The sequence below is a fragment of the Heptranchias perlo genome, chromosome 27 (assembly GCF_035084215.1).
Source record: "Heptranchias perlo isolate sHepPer1 chromosome 27, sHepPer1.hap1, whole genome shotgun sequence".
Classification (NCBI taxonomy): Eukaryota; Metazoa; Chordata; class Chondrichthyes; order Hexanchiformes; family Hexanchidae; genus Heptranchias; species Heptranchias perlo.
In genome coordinates, this window is record NC_090351.1 from 13843963 (window position 1) to 13860937 (window position 16975).

Sequence of the window (16975 nt, forward strand, 5' to 3'; positions counted from 1 at the left end):
CTGGCATGCTCTTCTACACTCCTCATTGAACCAGGGTCGATCCCCTGTATTGTTGGTAATGGTAGAGTGAGGAATATGCCGGGCCATGAGGTTACAGATTGTTGTTTGGAATACAATTCTGCTGCTGCTGATGGCCCACAGGGCCTCATGGATGCCCAGTTTTGAGCTGCTAGATCTGTCCTGAATCTATCCCATTTAGCATGGTGGTAGTGCCACACAACACGTTGGATGGTGTCCTCAGTGCGAAGATGGGACTTCGTCTCCACGAGGACTGTGCAGTGGTCACTCCTACCAATACTGTCATGGACAGATACATCTGCGACAGGTAGATTGGTGAAGACGAGGTCAAGTAAGTTTTTCCCTCGTGTTGTTTCGTTCACCATCTGCCGCAAGCCCAGTCTGGCAGCTATGTCCTTCAGGACTCGGCCAGCTCGGTCAGTAGTTGTGCTACCGAGCCACTCTTGGTGATGGACATTGAAGTCCCCCACCCAGAGTACATTTTGTGCCCTTGCTACCCTCAGTGCTTCCTCCAAGTGGTGCTCAACATGGAGGAGGACTGATTCATCAGCTGAGGGAGGACGGTTGGTGGTAATCAGCAGGAGATTTCCTTGCCCATGTTTGATCTGATGCCATGAGATTTCATGGGGTCCAGAGTCAATGTTAAGGACTCCCAGGGCCACTCCCTCCTGACTGTATATTAGTTTACCGCCACCTCTGGTGGGTCCGTCCTGCCAATGGGACAGGACTTAACCAGGGATGGTGATGGAAGAGTCTGGGACGTTGGCTGAAAGGTATGATTCTGTGAGTATGGCTATGTCAGGCTGTTGCTTGACTAGTCTGTGGGACAGCTCTCCCAATTTTGGCACAAGTCCCCAGATGTTAGTGAGAAGGACTTTGCAGGGTCGACTGGGCTTGGTTTGCTGCTGTCGTGTCCGGTGCCTAGTGGTCCGATGCCGGGTGGTCCGTCCGGTTTTATTCTTATGACTTTTTTTAGTGAGATTTTACAACTTAGTGGCTTGCTAGGCCATTTCAGAGGGCAATTAAGAATCAACCACATTGCTGTGGGTCTGGAGTCACACATAGGCCGATCGTGCAATAACACTCCATGATGCAGATCTTGCGAGATCCATGTATTTAACGAATGATTCAACACAGAGCGGATTGGGCCAAACGCCCTAAGCATGTCTGCCATGTGGGCAAAATATTGGTGCAATAGCAGAATTCAAGAGCTGCTGCTGGGACTTAAAGGGGCATTGACACATTCTGGTGACCTGGAAGTTTTCTGTAGGAATTCTATTCACTGGATTGCGAGTGATGGCTGAAGGTAGCGCCAGGCAGCGACGAGGGAGGAGGGAGGATTACCACCTTCACAAAGCGAGCCCTGGAGGTGTAGGAAAGAAGCATTGCCATTTTTGGAATCTAAGAGGCACCATCCTCAGAAGTCTTCTTTCTGCACTGACTCATCCAAAACTCTGCTGCCGTATCCTAACCTGCACCAAGTCCCGTTCACGCATCACCCCGTGTTACATTGGATAAAGGAAGTGTCGCAATTGTTTCATAAATGTGAAAAATCCACAACACATGGCTACGAGCGAAATAGCTGTGACCATTGTGACTGAGAGATTATTTATGGGCACGTGCCCCAGGGAATCTTTACAGCAGGGCCTTAAATTATTTCTGAAATATATTTCTTGCTGCATTTGGCATACTGCTGATGCCACTAATGAGTAGGTTCAAGATACTTTGGCTTTTTCTTCTAAATTACAAAAGAACCTCCACAATGTAGCATCAATAGTGCATGTTGGATAATTTTATAATATTTAATAGAGGTCTCTGCTTTTTCCAGATTGTAATTATTAAACTCCCTCACATGCTGAGGCAATCAAACCACATCAGCTTAGCAGTTCAGCAACAAAGGGAATTCATAAAAAAGCAAATATTTTTATGAACGAGCACCACACCCGGTACTCTAACCCCTCTCTAGCCTGATAGTGAGAAAAAACAAATGCTCCATCTGCCTCCCAGTAACCATGGTTTAAAACAAAAGAGAAAATATTTCCGCTCATGAGGAACAGAGCCTGAAGCCAACAATACCCTTGGTGTGGAAAACGGCCAATTATCCCCCTGCCGATTCAGACTTTGATCTCACTGATCTGAAACCTGCCACTCATACCAGCAATCATTGTTTGGTCCCAAGCAAGCATATGGGCTACTTGGCTTTGCAAATAGGGGCATTGAATACATAAACAAGGAAGTCACGCTAAACCTTTACAAATCACTGGTTTGGCCTCAGCTGGAGTATTGTGTACAATTCTGGGCACCACACTTTAGGAAGAATGTCAAGGCCTTGGAGAGGGTACAGAGGAGGTTTACCACGATGATACCAGGGATGAGGGACTTCAGTCATGTGGAGAGATTGGAGAAGCTTGGAGCAGAGAGGTTAAGGGGAGACCTAATAGAGGTATTCAAAATTATATGGGTTTTGATAGACCAAGTACGGTACAGTATGCACGGGTACAGTAGCATAGTGGTTATGTTACTGGACTAGTAATCCAAATGCCTAAACTAATAACTCAGAGATATGAGTTCAAATCCTGCCACGGCAGCTGGGGGATTTAAATTCAGTTAATTAAATTTTAAAAAATCTGGAATATAAAGCTTGCATCAGTAATGGTGACAATGAAACTACCGGATTGTCGTAAAAATCCATCTGGTTCACTGATACCCTTTAGGGAAGGAAACCTGCTGTCTTTACCCAGTCTGGCCTACATATGACTCCAAACCCACAGCAATGTGGTTGATTCTTAACTGCCCTCTGAAATGGCCTAGCAAGCTACTCAGTTGTCAAGCCACCACTGTCTCAAGGGCAATTAGGGATGGGCAATAAATGCTGGCCTTGCCAGCAACGCCCACATCCCATGAACGAATAAAAAAAAAGTAGGGAGAAACTGTTTCCTTTGGCAAGGGGATTTAAAATAATTGGCAAACAAACTAGGGGGGAAATGAGGAGAAATTCTTTCACACAGAGGGTTGTTAAGATCTGGAACGCGCTTCCTGAAAGGATTGTGGAATCGGATTCCATAGGAACTTTCAAAGTCAATTGGACAGGTACTTGAAGAGGGTTATGGGGAAAAGGCTGGGGTATGGGACTAAATTGGACAGCTCTTTCAAAGAGCCAGCAGAGGCACGGTAGGCCGATAGGCCTCCTTTTGTGCTGTAAGATTCTATGATACTATGATTTTAAGCAGCATTGTGATTTATGTTACGCGGGTATGTCAGGACATTCTACGAATAATGCAAAGTAAGCTGGCCACTGATACCATGGTCTTGAATTCAACAATGTCTTTTTAGATCGACATTTTTGGAGCGTATTTTGCCCTTAGCTTCTGAATCTCAATGTCTCCATTTTAGTCATATTTAAAAAGGAAAACACAATGGGCCGGAAATTGCTCCGAGTGCCGAACGAGCAGTGGTCACCGCTCATTAGATTTAAATTCACCCATTAAGTTACCGCACTCTTTTTGGCGGCAACTTCCTTGAACTGCGAGTTCAAATAACATCAGCGTTCTTTCCCGGGCTGTGTGAGTGGTGAAAGGATCGCTCAGGCCCTTCAACCAATCAGCTTGAAGCAAGCCACGCTATGAAAACCAGGAAGTGCAGTTCATTCACAAACAGCGCAGACTAAAAACCCAGATGTGCCCGATAAGGTATTACAAAATGAAATAGAGGAGGTGAAATAAAGAGAGGATAATATTGAAAGACTTAGAGAAAAGAGACAGAAGGAAAAAGTAAAAAAAAAACAAATTTTTAAATTTTTAAAATTAAAACACTTTTTAAAAATTTCCAAAAACTATTAAAATCAGGAGTAATGTGATTCCACATTTTAAAAGTTCATTTTTAGTGCCAGGGAGGTTGTTTGGCATTCATTAAGACTTACCATGCTGTTGAAACTTAGTTTCGACCTAAATTACTGAGCGTGAATGTTTTGTGGCGAGATTAGTTCATTTCTAGCTGGGCAGGAGAGCAAGTTGGCGCTGGTCCGTTGATTCCATTGATTGCAGCTGGTGAAGCTTTAAGGCAAAGCTGTCACATCACTGGTGAACCAGGTACAGCAAGTTCCAGATTTCCACATTTGACTGCGCATATGCGGTCACCAGAACTTGCTCTTCGATTTTGCCCTTAATAACGGTGACCGCTGTTAGGCTCAATGTTATTTTAAAAGCAATTTCTGGGCTATTGTAATCACTAAGCATTTCAAGTTTCCACCAGATAATGGAGGTTTTTGTGATCATTTTCAAGGCTTTTAGCATGTAAATCCATTTAGTTATAAATATAGTTGTTTGTACAAATCCCTAGACTTTGGATACTGATCCTCGAAATATGTGAAACTAGGCAAAATGCCCTGTTCCTAACACGAGTCTTATTCTCTTCGGAGATTATAATATGGTGTTGGGTTCTGTTACATCTGAGATTTTGTTCACAATAGTGAGTTTCCCGGGACTGAACCCAAAGTGGTTTTTTTACGTTATCTGGTTCGGCAGACACCATGGGCTCAATTTTAATTTGGAAGTGCGAGTGCATTGGGGGTGGGGGGGCTACCAAACTCGGGGAAATGAGGAGCAGGAAACGAACCCAGCTCCAACACGCGATTAAAGCCGGTGGGACGATATTTAAACAAGCAAATATACCTCATTGAGGTACTTAAGGTACTTTATTTCTTACATATTAGGTAGTTAAAACGATTTTCAACTTACGTGGGTGACTTTCCCACGGCTTCCGATTCACGCCTGGTGAAATAAACTAACATTTCACAATGTAAAAAAAAATAAACCTAGCTTTGAAACAATGTCACCTGCTCTGATGTCCGATATCCGATATCTCTCTGACGTCATCTCCCCCCCTTTCCGATGTCCGATGACTCCTGCGCACCCCCACCCCGCCGATGTCCGAAGTCTCTCTGATGTGTTCCCCCCTATGTCTCCGTCTCCGATGTCTCCTCCCGCTGCCCTGGTGGCTCCCTCTCCGATATCTCCCCCCCCTTACCGGTATCTCCACCCCTGATGTCTCCCTCTCCCATGTCTCCTCCCACTGCCCCAGTGGCTCCCTCTCCGATATCACCCCCCCCGCCGTCGCCGGTATCTCCAACCCTGATGTCTCCCTCTCCAATGTCTCTCCGAGGTCTCCTCCACCCCCTGCTCCGATGTCCGATGTCCCTCCCCACAATCTTTGCCCCCCTCGATCTTTGTCCCCCCATCTTTGCCCCTCCAACTCTCTCTTGCAGCGCCGGATGACGTCTATCTCTCTCTCTCTCTCTCTCTCTCCCTCTCCGCGCCCCCCCCCCCCGACTCCCTCGGCATTGCAGCTCCTGTCGGCAGCCAGCCTGTCAATCAGACTGGCTGCCGGGCGCGAAACCCAGAAACAAAATTAATGAGCATCAATTACCTCGCGATCACGTGGGGAAAGGTAAGTTTTTATTTTTCGGATTTGCCGCCCCCCCCGCTGCCATCCCTCCACCCTTTTTTAAATTGCATCCCATTGTTCTGGATAAGTGTTGTGTACCAGACGAAAGAAAGAAAGGAGAAAATTAAAGCAAAAGAAAAATGAAAAATGTTCTCAAATTTTCTGATAATCCTCATAATGTCATCTTCAAAGATCAGGATTGGGCACATCTAAACTTTTTGGAGCAAAATCCTGAAGCAAAACATTTTTATTTTCATATTGTTTGAGTTTTTCTCTGCTCAAGGTTCACTAAAGCCAACTGTAATTCTAGAGAATAAATTTCAGTACAACTCTCTAATATAATGGTTCTTAAACTTTATAATCTACACGTCACTAAAAACTCTCAGCCTCTCATGTCCCTCTAGCTAAGGATACTGGTCGTGGTAAGTCTGCAACTAAAGGGGCAACGAGAGGGAAGAATATTTGAAGTGTGTTCAGGAGAACTTTCTTGACCAGTATATTTCCGGCCCAGCGAGGGAGGAGGCATTGCTGGATCTGGTTCTGGGGAATGAGGTGGGCCAAGTGGAGCAAGTGTCAGAGGGAAACATTTAGGGAACAGCGATCATAGTATCATAAGATTTAGATTAGCTATGGAAAAGGACAAGGATCACTCCAAAGTAAAAATACTCAATTGGAGGAGGGCCAATTTCAATGGGATGAGAGCAGATCCGGCCTGGGTAAATTGGAATCAAAGATTGGCAGGCAAAACTTATTGAATAATGAGCAGCCTTTAAGGAATAGATGGTTCGGGTACAGTCTAGGTACATTCCCACGAGGGGGAAAGGTAGGGCAACTAAAGCCAGAGCTCCCTGGATGACAAAAGGGATAGAGAGTAAGATGAAGCAGAAAAAAGGGGCATATGACAGATGTCAGGTTGATAATGCAAGTAAGAACCAGGCTGATATAGAAAGTTCAGAGGGGAAGCAAAAAAGGAAATGAGATGGGCAAAGAAAGTGTGAGAATAGACTGGCGGACAACATAAAAGGGAATCCAAAAGTCTTCCATAGGCATGTAAACAGTAAAAGGAGGGGTGGGACCGATTAGGGACCAAAAAGGAGATCTACGCTTGGAGGCAGAGGGCATGGCTGAAGTATTAAATGAGTACTTTGCATCTGTCGTTACCAAGGAAGGAGATAAGCCAAAGTCACAATAAAAGAGGAAGTAATTCAGATACTAGATGGGCTAAAAATTGATAAAGAGGAGGTCCTCGAAAGGCTAGCTGTACTTAAAGTAGATAAGTCACCTGGTCCAGATGGGATGCATCCTAGGTTGCTGAGGGAAGTAAGGGTGGAAATTGCGGAGGTACTGACCATAATCTTCCAATCATCCTTAGATATGGGAGTGGTGCCAGAGGACTGGAGAATTGCAAATGTTACACCCTTGTTCAAAAAAGGGTGTAAGGATAAACCCAGCAACTACAGGCCAGTCAGTTTAACCTCAGTAGTGGGGAAACTTTTAGAAATGATAATCTGGGACAAAATTAACAGTCACTTGGACAATTGTGGATTAATTAAGGAAAGCCAATACGGATTTGTTAAAAGCAAATCGGGCTTAACTAACTTGATTGAGTTTTTTGATGAGGTAACAGAGAGGTTCGATGAGGGCAATTCGGTTGATGTGATGTATATGGACTTTCAAAAGGGTTTGATAAAGTGCCGCATAATAGGCTTGTCATCAAAGTTGAAGCCCATGGAATAAAAGAGGCAGTGACAGCATGGATACAAAATTGGCTAAGTAACAGGAAACAGAGAGTTGTGGTGAACGGTTGTTTTTTGGACTGGAGGGAAGTGTACAGTGGTGTTCCCCAAGGGTTGGTGCTGGGACCACTGCTTTTCTTGATATATATTAATGACTTGGACTTGGGTGTACAGGGCACAATTTCAAAATTTGCAGATGACACACAACTTGGAACGCTAGTGAACAATGAGGAGGATAGTGATAGACTTCAAGAGGACATAGACAGGCTGGTGGAATGGGCGGACACGTGGCAGATGAAATTTAACGCAGAAAAGTGGGAAGTGATACATTTTGGTAGGAAGAACGAGAAGAGGCAATATAAACTAAAGGGGACAATTCTAAAAGGGGTGCAGAAACAGAGAGATCTGGGGGTAAATGTGCACAAATTATTGAAGGTACCAAGGCAGGTTGAGAAAGCAGTTAAGAAAGCATATGAGATTCTGGGCTTTATAAATAGAGGACAAAAGCAAGGAAGTTATGATGAACCTTAATAAAACACTGGTTCAGCCACAACTGGAATATTGTGTCCAGTTCTGTGCACCGCACTTTAGGAAAGATGTAAAGGTCTTAGTTGCAGCCGAGATTTACTAGAATGATTCCAGGGATGAGGGACTTCAGTTACATGGATAGACTGGAGAAGCTGGGATTGTTCTCCTTGGAACAGAGAAGGTTGAGAAGAGATTTGATAGAGGTATTCAAAATCATGAAGGGTCTAGACAGAGTAGATAGAGAGAAACTGTTCCCATTGGTGGAAGGGTCAAGAACCAGTGGACACAGATTTAAGGTGATTGGCAAAAGAACTAAGGGTGACATGAGGAAAAACTTTTTTATGCAGTGAGCGGTTCTGATCTGGAATGCACTGCCTGAGGGGGTGGTAGAGGCAGATTCAATCGTGGCTTTCAAAAGGGAATTGAATAAATACTCGAAGGGAAAAAGTGTGCAGAGCTATGGGGAAAGGGCGGGGGAGTGGGACTAGCTGGATTGCTGTTATAGAGAGCCGACACAGACTCGATGGGCCGAATGGCCTCCTTCCGTGCTGTAACCATTCTATGATTCTATAATTCTAAATCGCCACTTCTGTTCAGTCCTTCCTCCCTCACTTCTTCGCTTTCTCTCTCTCTCTCTCTTCCTTAATTGCTCTTTCACTCCCTTGCTTTCGTCACTCTCTCCTCCACTTGTTTCTCACTTCCCTCACTTTTTACCTCTCGTTTGTTTTTCTTTTTTTTCTCCTCTAACTTTTCACTTTCCCTTTTTCTCCTTTTTACCTCTGCAACAGATGTCTATTCCTTCTGTCTCCTAACTCTTTGGAGCTGCTGCAGGAGGACGAGGAAGATAAAGAAGACAGAAGGGACTCAAAATCAGCCATGGAACTTTTAAAGGGTAGAATCAGCCATAAAGCATATCTCTCAATCTGGTGAGGAATGAGACTTTCAATCTGCCAGGGAAAGGAGCCGTAGAATAGGATTCTGAAGGAGCACAGGGAGCAGGGACTTAATAGGAGCCTCAGAGGTAGATTCCAAAGGGGCCGGGAAGTAGGTCACTAAAGAGGCCAGGGAGCATTGTGCTCAAAGAAATATTGCCAAGCTGGCTCATGGTAAGCGTTGGTTGGGATTGCTCGTGAAGCTCCTGTCCTATCACTGTATTTTCTCACTTGTACATAAGGAAATTGCCACTGACAAACAGATTAAATGGATCGTGAACTGAGGTGTGTTAGAGTTATCAGATTAGATTCTGCACAGGCCCAATGACAGGTTTATGGCATCATGTAGACGTGAATGCAACAGGAAGTGCCTTGGCCTGATTCATTCCCTCCAGATGTTTATCTTTCCAAGAACAGGAAAGACCGTTCTGGTCGATTCTGACATTTCCACCTTCCACTTAGGTAGATGTAAGGCATGTATGAGAAAACAATCGGAATTGCACTCGTGAAAATGAGAACATTTCTGTAATCATGTCAAATTCATTTTTTGCAGAATGTTCAGTTATTTTAGCTAATGTAATTTGTTATCTTTCCTTACTCTATGCTTCCTCTCACTGCATGAATAAGGCATGAGAGTGACCACATAGTGATTTCATTGAGTCAGCCACATTAGTTATCGAATAAGCAGTTAGAAAATGGGCATTTCATCAAGAAACTAAGTCAGAGATATTAAATAATCTACCTTACAATTCTTCCCATCCCTCTTGCATGTTTAAGGTACAAAATGCAATGTTCTGAACAAAACTAATACAAATTGTAATACCTCAGACAGAGAATCAGGGCGGACTTATAATTTTCGATTAATCTGACTATTTCATTGGGCTATTGGGTGGCTTTTTATGGTGAGAATCAAAAACTTATGAAAATGTTAAACTAAGTTATAGAATCATAGAATAATACAGGACAGGAGGCCACCATTTGGCCCATCGTGCTTGCGCTGGCCCTTTGAAAGTGCTATCCAATTAGTACCACTCCCCTGCTCTTCCTCCATAAATCTGCAAATCTTTCCCCTTCAAGTATTTGTTCAATTCCCTTTTGAAAGTTACTATTGAATCTGTTTCCACCACCCTTTCAAGCAGTGCAATCCAAATCATAACAACCCATTGCGTAATTTTTTTTCCCCACATGTCATCTCTGGTTCTTTTGCCAATTATCTTAAAACTGTGTCCTCTGGTTACCGGCCCTTTTTTTTAATTCGTTCTTGGGATGTGGGCGTCGCTGGCGAGGCCAGTATTTATTCCCTATCCCTAATTGCCCTTGAGAAGGTGGTGGTGAGTCACCTTCTTGAAACGCTACGGTCCGTGTGGTGAAGGTTCTCCCACAGTGCTGTTAGGAAGGAAGTTCCAGGATTTTGACCCAGCGACGATGAAGGAACGGTGATATATTTCCAAGTCGGGATGGTGTGTGACTTGGAGGGGAACGTGCAGGTGGTGTTGTTCCCATATGCCTGATGCCCTTGTCCTTCTAGGTGGTAGAGGTCACGGGTTTGGGAGGTGCTGTCGAATAAGCCTTGGCGAGTTGCTGCAGTGCATCCTGTGGATGATACACACTGCGGCCACGGTGCGCCGGTGGTGAAGGGAGTGAATGTTTCGGGTGGTGGGTGGGGTGCCAATCAAGCGGGCTGCTTTGTCCTGGATGGTGTCGAGCTTCTTGAGTGTTGTTGGAGCTGCACTCATCCAAGCAAGTGGAGAGTATTCCATCACACTCCTGACTTGTGCCTTGTAGATGGTGGAAAGGCTTTGGGGAGTCAGGAGGTGAGTCACTCGCCGCAGAATACTCAGCCTCTGACCTGCTCTCATAGCCACAGTATTTACTTGGCTGATCCAGTTAAGTTTCTGGTCAATGGTGACCCCCAGGATGTTGATGGTGGGGGATTCGGCGATGGTAATGCCGTTGAATGTCAAGGGGAGGTGGTTAGACTCTCTCTTGTTGGAGATGGTCATTGCCTGGCGCGAATATTACATGCCACTTATGAGCCCAAGCCTGGATGTTGTCCAGGTCTTGCTGCATGCGGGCTCGGACTGCTTCATTATCTGAGGGGTTGCGAATGGAACTGAACACTGTGCAATCATCAGCGAACATCCCCATTTCTGACCTTATGATGGAGGGAAGGTCATTGATGAAGCAGCTGAAGATGGTTGGGCCTAGGACACTGCCCTGAGGAACTCCCGCAGCAATGTCCTGGGCCTGAGATGATTGGCCTCCAACAACCACTACCATCTTCCTTTGTGCTAGGTATGACTCCAGCCACTGGAGAGTTTTCCCCCTGATTCCCATTGACTTCAATTTTACTGGGGCTCCTTGGTGCCACACTCGGTTAAATGCTGCCTTGATGTCAAGGGCAGTCATTCTTACCTTACCTCTGGAATTCAGCTCTTTTGTCCATGTTTGGACCAAGGCTGTAATGAGATCTGGAGCCGAGTGGTCCTGGCGGAACCCAAACTGAGCATCGGTGAGCAGGTTATTGGTGAGTAAGTGCCACTTGATAGCACTGTCGACAACACCTTCCATCACTTTGCTGATATTAGGGAGTAGACTGATGGGGCGGTAATTGGCCAGATTGGATTTGTCCTGCTTTTTGTGGACAGGACATATCTGGGCAATTTTCCACATTGTCGGATAGATGCCAGAGTTGTTGCTGTACTGGAACAGCTTGGCTAGAGGCGCAGCTAGTTCTGCCACTGATGTGGTGTGAATCGTCAAAAGCCTGGGCAACTGAGTAAACCCAGAACTTGAAACTGTCTGTTTCAAACTGCCTCGTTTCTTTCAGGCTTGGCATTGAAATGGCAGCATTCTTTCACAATGCTCAACTCCACCAGTTTACAAGAGTAAAGTGCAACCTGAACTCACCATAAAATAATATGGTGGGCAAGGAAGGTCTCAATTTCAATCGTTCTTCTGTATTGAATCAACTAAATTGAGTTAGTTAGGACAGTGGTGTGGTGCTCTAATTAGACTCTGTGTCCTTGGGCTGGGAAAACTAGAACAAGGGAAAACAACCTGCCATTCCATTGCTGATTGCTAAGCTATAACCAAGCTCATAAATGGATGGTCAACCAGGATGTACAGAAAGGCTGCTAACACCCCAGAAACGTTACTCCAGCATGAACCACTGCTATTGGTGTGGGAAGGGCAAGGCCACAAATTTTCACTCTTAATAAGAGATTTCAGGGACTCACTCAGATCTGGCTCAGAGTTAAATGAGATTGGCTGGGTGTGATCTCCAAAACACCCGAACCAAAGCTGAATAGCTCAATTCTCTATAAGGTTACAAGCAACACTGTGACTATATAGACCTTGTGAATGCTTTAATAGTCCATAAAACTATAGTAACTGACTTTCATTCAGATGGTGAGAAAGAGTTTTCAACCCAGCACATTTGTAAACCACAACATTCTGTATATAAAGGTGATTAATGGCATGTGGGGTTTTGTTTCTAATTCAATTTCAGCTTATTTGGACCAGGTTCGAAACTCTGTACAAAGCACATAAGATGCTAAACAAGGCATAATCTGCCTTTTGTAAGATGTTTCGTTTTGCTGTCTAAAATCCAAAATGTACAAATTTCACCTCGTAGGCTGGATAAAATGGCCAGCATGGAGTTTGATTAATTATAGACATACTTTATCATGCTGTAGCAGCTTTTTGCTGGTTAAGTGCTGTAATTATTATACTTAGTAATTTATTCAAATGACATTTAAAATACAATAAAAGCTCATCTTTTGTCTAAAACTCTGCCCACAGTGAATTTTGAAAAAGCCAATTTCTGCAGGTGAAAAAAAAATGTGGACAGGGAGATCTTTTGAATTACTAATGAGGAGCAGAAGGTTGCTGCGTTGAAGTGATGAGAGGACAAGGTGCCGCTGTACACATACTGTTAGACAGAAGAAGTTGTGCACGTATTCATGTATATGTGAGTATATTATAGATATATATACACACATATCTCCCTCCGTCTGAGCAATCCAGAACATATCTTCCTATCTAAAGCAATTGATCTAAACTCCAAATTAAGTTTAGGCTTGAGTGCCCAGTTATTTGTGTAAAGCTAACTAACTTCACAGTGTGCTGACTACTCATAATTTTACAGGTCCATTCATTTGCATTATTATTCATACCTGCCTGTGTAGCTTTGGCTTTGTGCAGGGAACTATTCTAATGGTGATCTGCAAAACCATGGCTTTAGCTGAAATTTTACTGGATTCGCCACTTGGAGGTAAGTAGGGCGTAGAGGGGGGCCAAAAATTCACTGAGTCTTTAAGAAAGGCTCAAAATGCATTTCAACCCATTGGCAGGCTGAAGGGGAAGTTGGGGGAAAAGAAGTGCCAGGGAAAAAAAAAATGAAACAAAACATGATGTGGAGGCCCAGAACAACTGCAGCTAAGTGACACAGCAGCCCTGTTTCATTCCTGGTGAAGTGAAGGTGCTTCTGCATGAAGTGGGTGTATGGATGGTTATCCTAGGCAGTGCATTGTGTCTGGTACCAGGTGGTGTTCAGTCTCTACACTCTACCCACTAAAAGAAGGAAAGAAAGAAAGACTTGAATTTATATAACGCCTTTCATGACCTCAAGACGTCCCAAAGCACTTTACAACCAATGAAGTACTTCTGAAGTGCAGTCGCTGTTGTAATGTAGGAAATGCGGCAGCCAATTTGCGCACAGCAAGGTCCTACAAACAGCAACGTGATAACGACCAGATAATCTGTTTTAGTGATGTTGGTCCACCAGCTACTGGACCTTTGAACAGATGCAGAAGACAGTGGCACCCATTCAAGGAACCTGGCAGGTGGACATAAAAGATCCAATGGCACTATTTCGAAGAAGAGCAGGGAAGTACTCCCCAGTGTCCTGGCCAATATTTATCCTCAACCAATATCACAAAAAAAAGATTATCAGGTCTTTATCACATTGCTGTTTGTGGGACCTTGCTGTGCATAAATTAGCTGCCATGTTTCCTACATTACAACAGTGATTACATTTCATAAGTACTTCATTGGCTGTAAAGCGCTTTGGGACATCCTGAGATTGTGAAAGGCCCAAGTTCTTTCTTTCTTTCTAATCCTCTTTCTCTCAGAACTTCTGAAGATGATTGTCAGAAGCTTCCCCAATGACTTTGTGGTAAAGACACCAGCTGTTGTGTTTGTGAGCTGCACAGACTAGAAGATTCCAGGCTGTGCTGAGTTGCCTAATCTCACTTGCTTTAGCAGCAGGGGGCCTACAATTACTCTCAGGGCCCCTGGACAAAGGAGGAGAAAAAAAAATCAACCAAGATTCCCACTTTTGAACTCTCTCCGGCTGAACAGTGTGTGGATGTTGGGTGAGGCTAGGATCAGCCACTGTAGTGATGTCCATTGACACTCATGTCTAGGATGTTGGTAAAGAAAAGCTGTGTCCCAACAAGTAGTCAGCACCTTTAGGAAAAGGGAGAAAAATGAAAATTAAAAAGAAAATGACTCAGCTCTCCAAAGTGGCTTTTGGTAGTCACTTTATTCACAATCATTTTCAAACCTTCAGCTTCACAGCCTACTAATGTTAAGCTTTCTTACATTAAAAGTATAAGGTACTTTCAAGAGTTTTACTTGTAAAGTGTTGACATTGACCCAGAGGAGCATGAAGAACAAGATTGGGAAATGTGACAACCAGAACAGGATATTGCCAGAATGGAGACAGCTGATGTTTTGCCCTCCTGAGGCTCTATTTTACGCCTGACTAAGAGCTATGGGTCCAGTTTTTCCCCATTTAATCAGCCGCACGTGAGAAATTTAATCCATGCAATTGTTAAATTCTCAGAGCTAAATGGAGGCTCCAGGTTGAACTTTTTAACCAGGAATAAAAAGACTTTTACAACCAGATGTTTTAAAAACACACTGGTCAAGCGTTTTTCCATTTTCAAACACTGGTGAAGTATACCCATTTCAAACACTGGTGGAGTATACCCATTTCAAACACTGGTGGAGTATACCCATTTCAAACACTGGTGGACTATACCCATTTCAAACACTGGTAGAGTATACCCATTTCAAACACTGGTGGAGTATACCCATTTCAAACACTGGTGGAGTATACCCATTTCAAACACTGGTGGAGTATACCCATTTCAAACACTGGTGGAGTATACCCATTTCAAACACTGGTAGAGTATACCCATTTCAAACACTGGTGGAGTATACCCATTTCAAACACTGGTGGAGTATACCCATTTCAAACACTGGTGGAGTATACCCATTTCAAACACTGGTGGAGTATACCCATTTCAAACAGTGGTGGAATATACCCATTTCAAACACTGGTGAAGTATACCCATTTCAAACACTGGTGGAGTATACCCATTTCAAACATTGGTGGACTATACCCATTTCAAACAGTGGTGAAGTATACCCATTTCAAACAGTGGTGGAATATACCCATTTCAAACACTGGTGAAGTATACCCATTTCAAACACTGGTGGAGTACACCCATTTCAAACACTGGTGGAGTATACCCATTTCAAACACTGGTGGAGTATACCCATTTCAAACACTGGTAGAGTATACCCATTTCAAACAGTGGTGGAATATACCCATTTCAAACACTGGTGAAGTATACCCATTTCAAACACTGGTGGAGTATACATATTTCAAATACTGGTGAAGTATACCCATTTCAAACACTGGTGGAGTATATCTATTTCAAACATTGGTGTTGTATACCTATTTCAAACATTGGTGGATTATACCCATTTCAAACACTGGTGAAGTATACCCATTTCAAACACTGGTGAAGTATACCCATTTCAAACACTGGTGGAGTATACCCATTTCAAACACTGGTGGAGTATACCCATTTCAAACACTGGTTGAGTGTACCTATTTCAAATATTGGTGGATTATACCTATTTCAAACATTGGTGGATTATACCCATTTCAAACACTGGTGGAGTATACCTATTTCAAACACTGGTGGAGTATACCCATTTCAAACACTGGTGGAGTGTACCTATTTCAAACATTGGTGGATTATACCTATTTTGTGTGATGGTGGTATCTGTGTCGATGTCAGATCATCGACACAGATACCACCATCACACGAGAGGACACCACCCACCAGGTGCACGGTTCATACTCCTGTGACTCGGCCAACGTTGTCTACCTCATACGTTGCAGGAAAGGATGCCCCAAACATGGTACATTGGCGAGACCATGCAGACGCTGCGACAACGGATGAACGGACACCGCGCAACAATCGCCAGACAGGAGGGTTCCCTCCCAGTCGGGGAACACTTCAGCAGTCAAGGACATTCAGCCACCAACCTTCGGGTAAGCGTACTCCAAGGCGGCCTTCGAGACACACGACAACGCAAAATCGTCAAGCAGAAATTGATAGCCAAGTTCCGCACCCATGAGGACGGCCTCAACCGGGATCTTGGGTTCATGTCACGCTACATGTAACCCCACCAGCGAACAAAAGTTATGTTTTTAATATAACGGGTCAATTGCTGTCTTTTCCTTCCGGATGTTTCTATGTTTCTGCCTCTCTCTCTCTGTTTTTTTTTTGTTCTGGCCGTTTGTATATTCGGTGGCCCTGTAGGTAACACCTCTCTGTCTGAACACTTTGGTTGCCTTGGCAACGGGCAGTTGAAAAGCCTATCTGTAATCACCAGGTATTGTTCTGTGATTTATAAATGCGAGAGGTTCGAGGATTTCTTGACATTCACCTGAGGAAGGAGGAAGCCTCTGAAAACTTGTGAATTTTAAAATAAAATTGTTGGACTATAACTTGGTGTTGTAAAATTGTTTACAATTATTTCTTCCACACGCCTAGAATTGGTCAGCCTCCCAGCAACACTTGGGGAAATAGATAAATGTCTTGAACAAAATCAATTCAGATAGAGTAGAACTGAGAAGATAATTGCCCGATGCCCCCATGTCTATTATGTATAAGGAGGTAGTCCAATTTACACTTATAGAAATGCTGATGCACTTTTTAAAACATTTTGTATGAGATGTTTATGCGCTGTCTCAGGACATGATGTGTTACAGAGTACATGATATGACAATACTTGTAGATACATAGAACTTAAAGTTGTACAGTTCTATATATTAGGGTCTGGAGGTGCGCAGTGACAGGGCATGGGTTTATACCTAGTCGAGGTGGCAAAAAGATCAGTGGAGGGTGGAGGGAGGTGCTTTAGTTTGGGGCAACAGTGGGTCCCTGTTGAGGTTGATGGACCTTTAATGCTGTGTAATGAAACATATAGACTTTGTCTTTGCCAGGCTTT

The 16975-nt window shown here is 43.8% G+C and overlaps 1 protein-coding gene and 1 long non-coding RNA gene across 4 annotated transcripts in view; one reads left to right on the plus strand and one right to left on the minus strand.

Annotated features, from left to right (window-relative positions):
- The window catches only part of LOC137344421 (uncharacterized), a 33513-nt gene extending 17041 nt beyond the window's left edge, over positions 1-16472 (plus strand). For both annotated transcript variants that reach the window (XR_010968351.1, XR_010968352.1), the window contains 2 exons: positions 12461-12629; positions 15861-16472. This is a non-coding gene — a long non-coding RNA (uncharacterized lncRNA). The remainder of the gene's footprint in view (positions 1-12460; positions 12630-15860) is intronic.
- Positions 1-16975, minus strand: part of LOC137344420 (alpha-1,3-mannosyl-glycoprotein 4-beta-N-acetylglucosaminyltransferase C-like) — a 198416-nt gene that overhangs the window by 137212 nt on the left and 44229 nt on the right. The window lies entirely within an intron of this gene.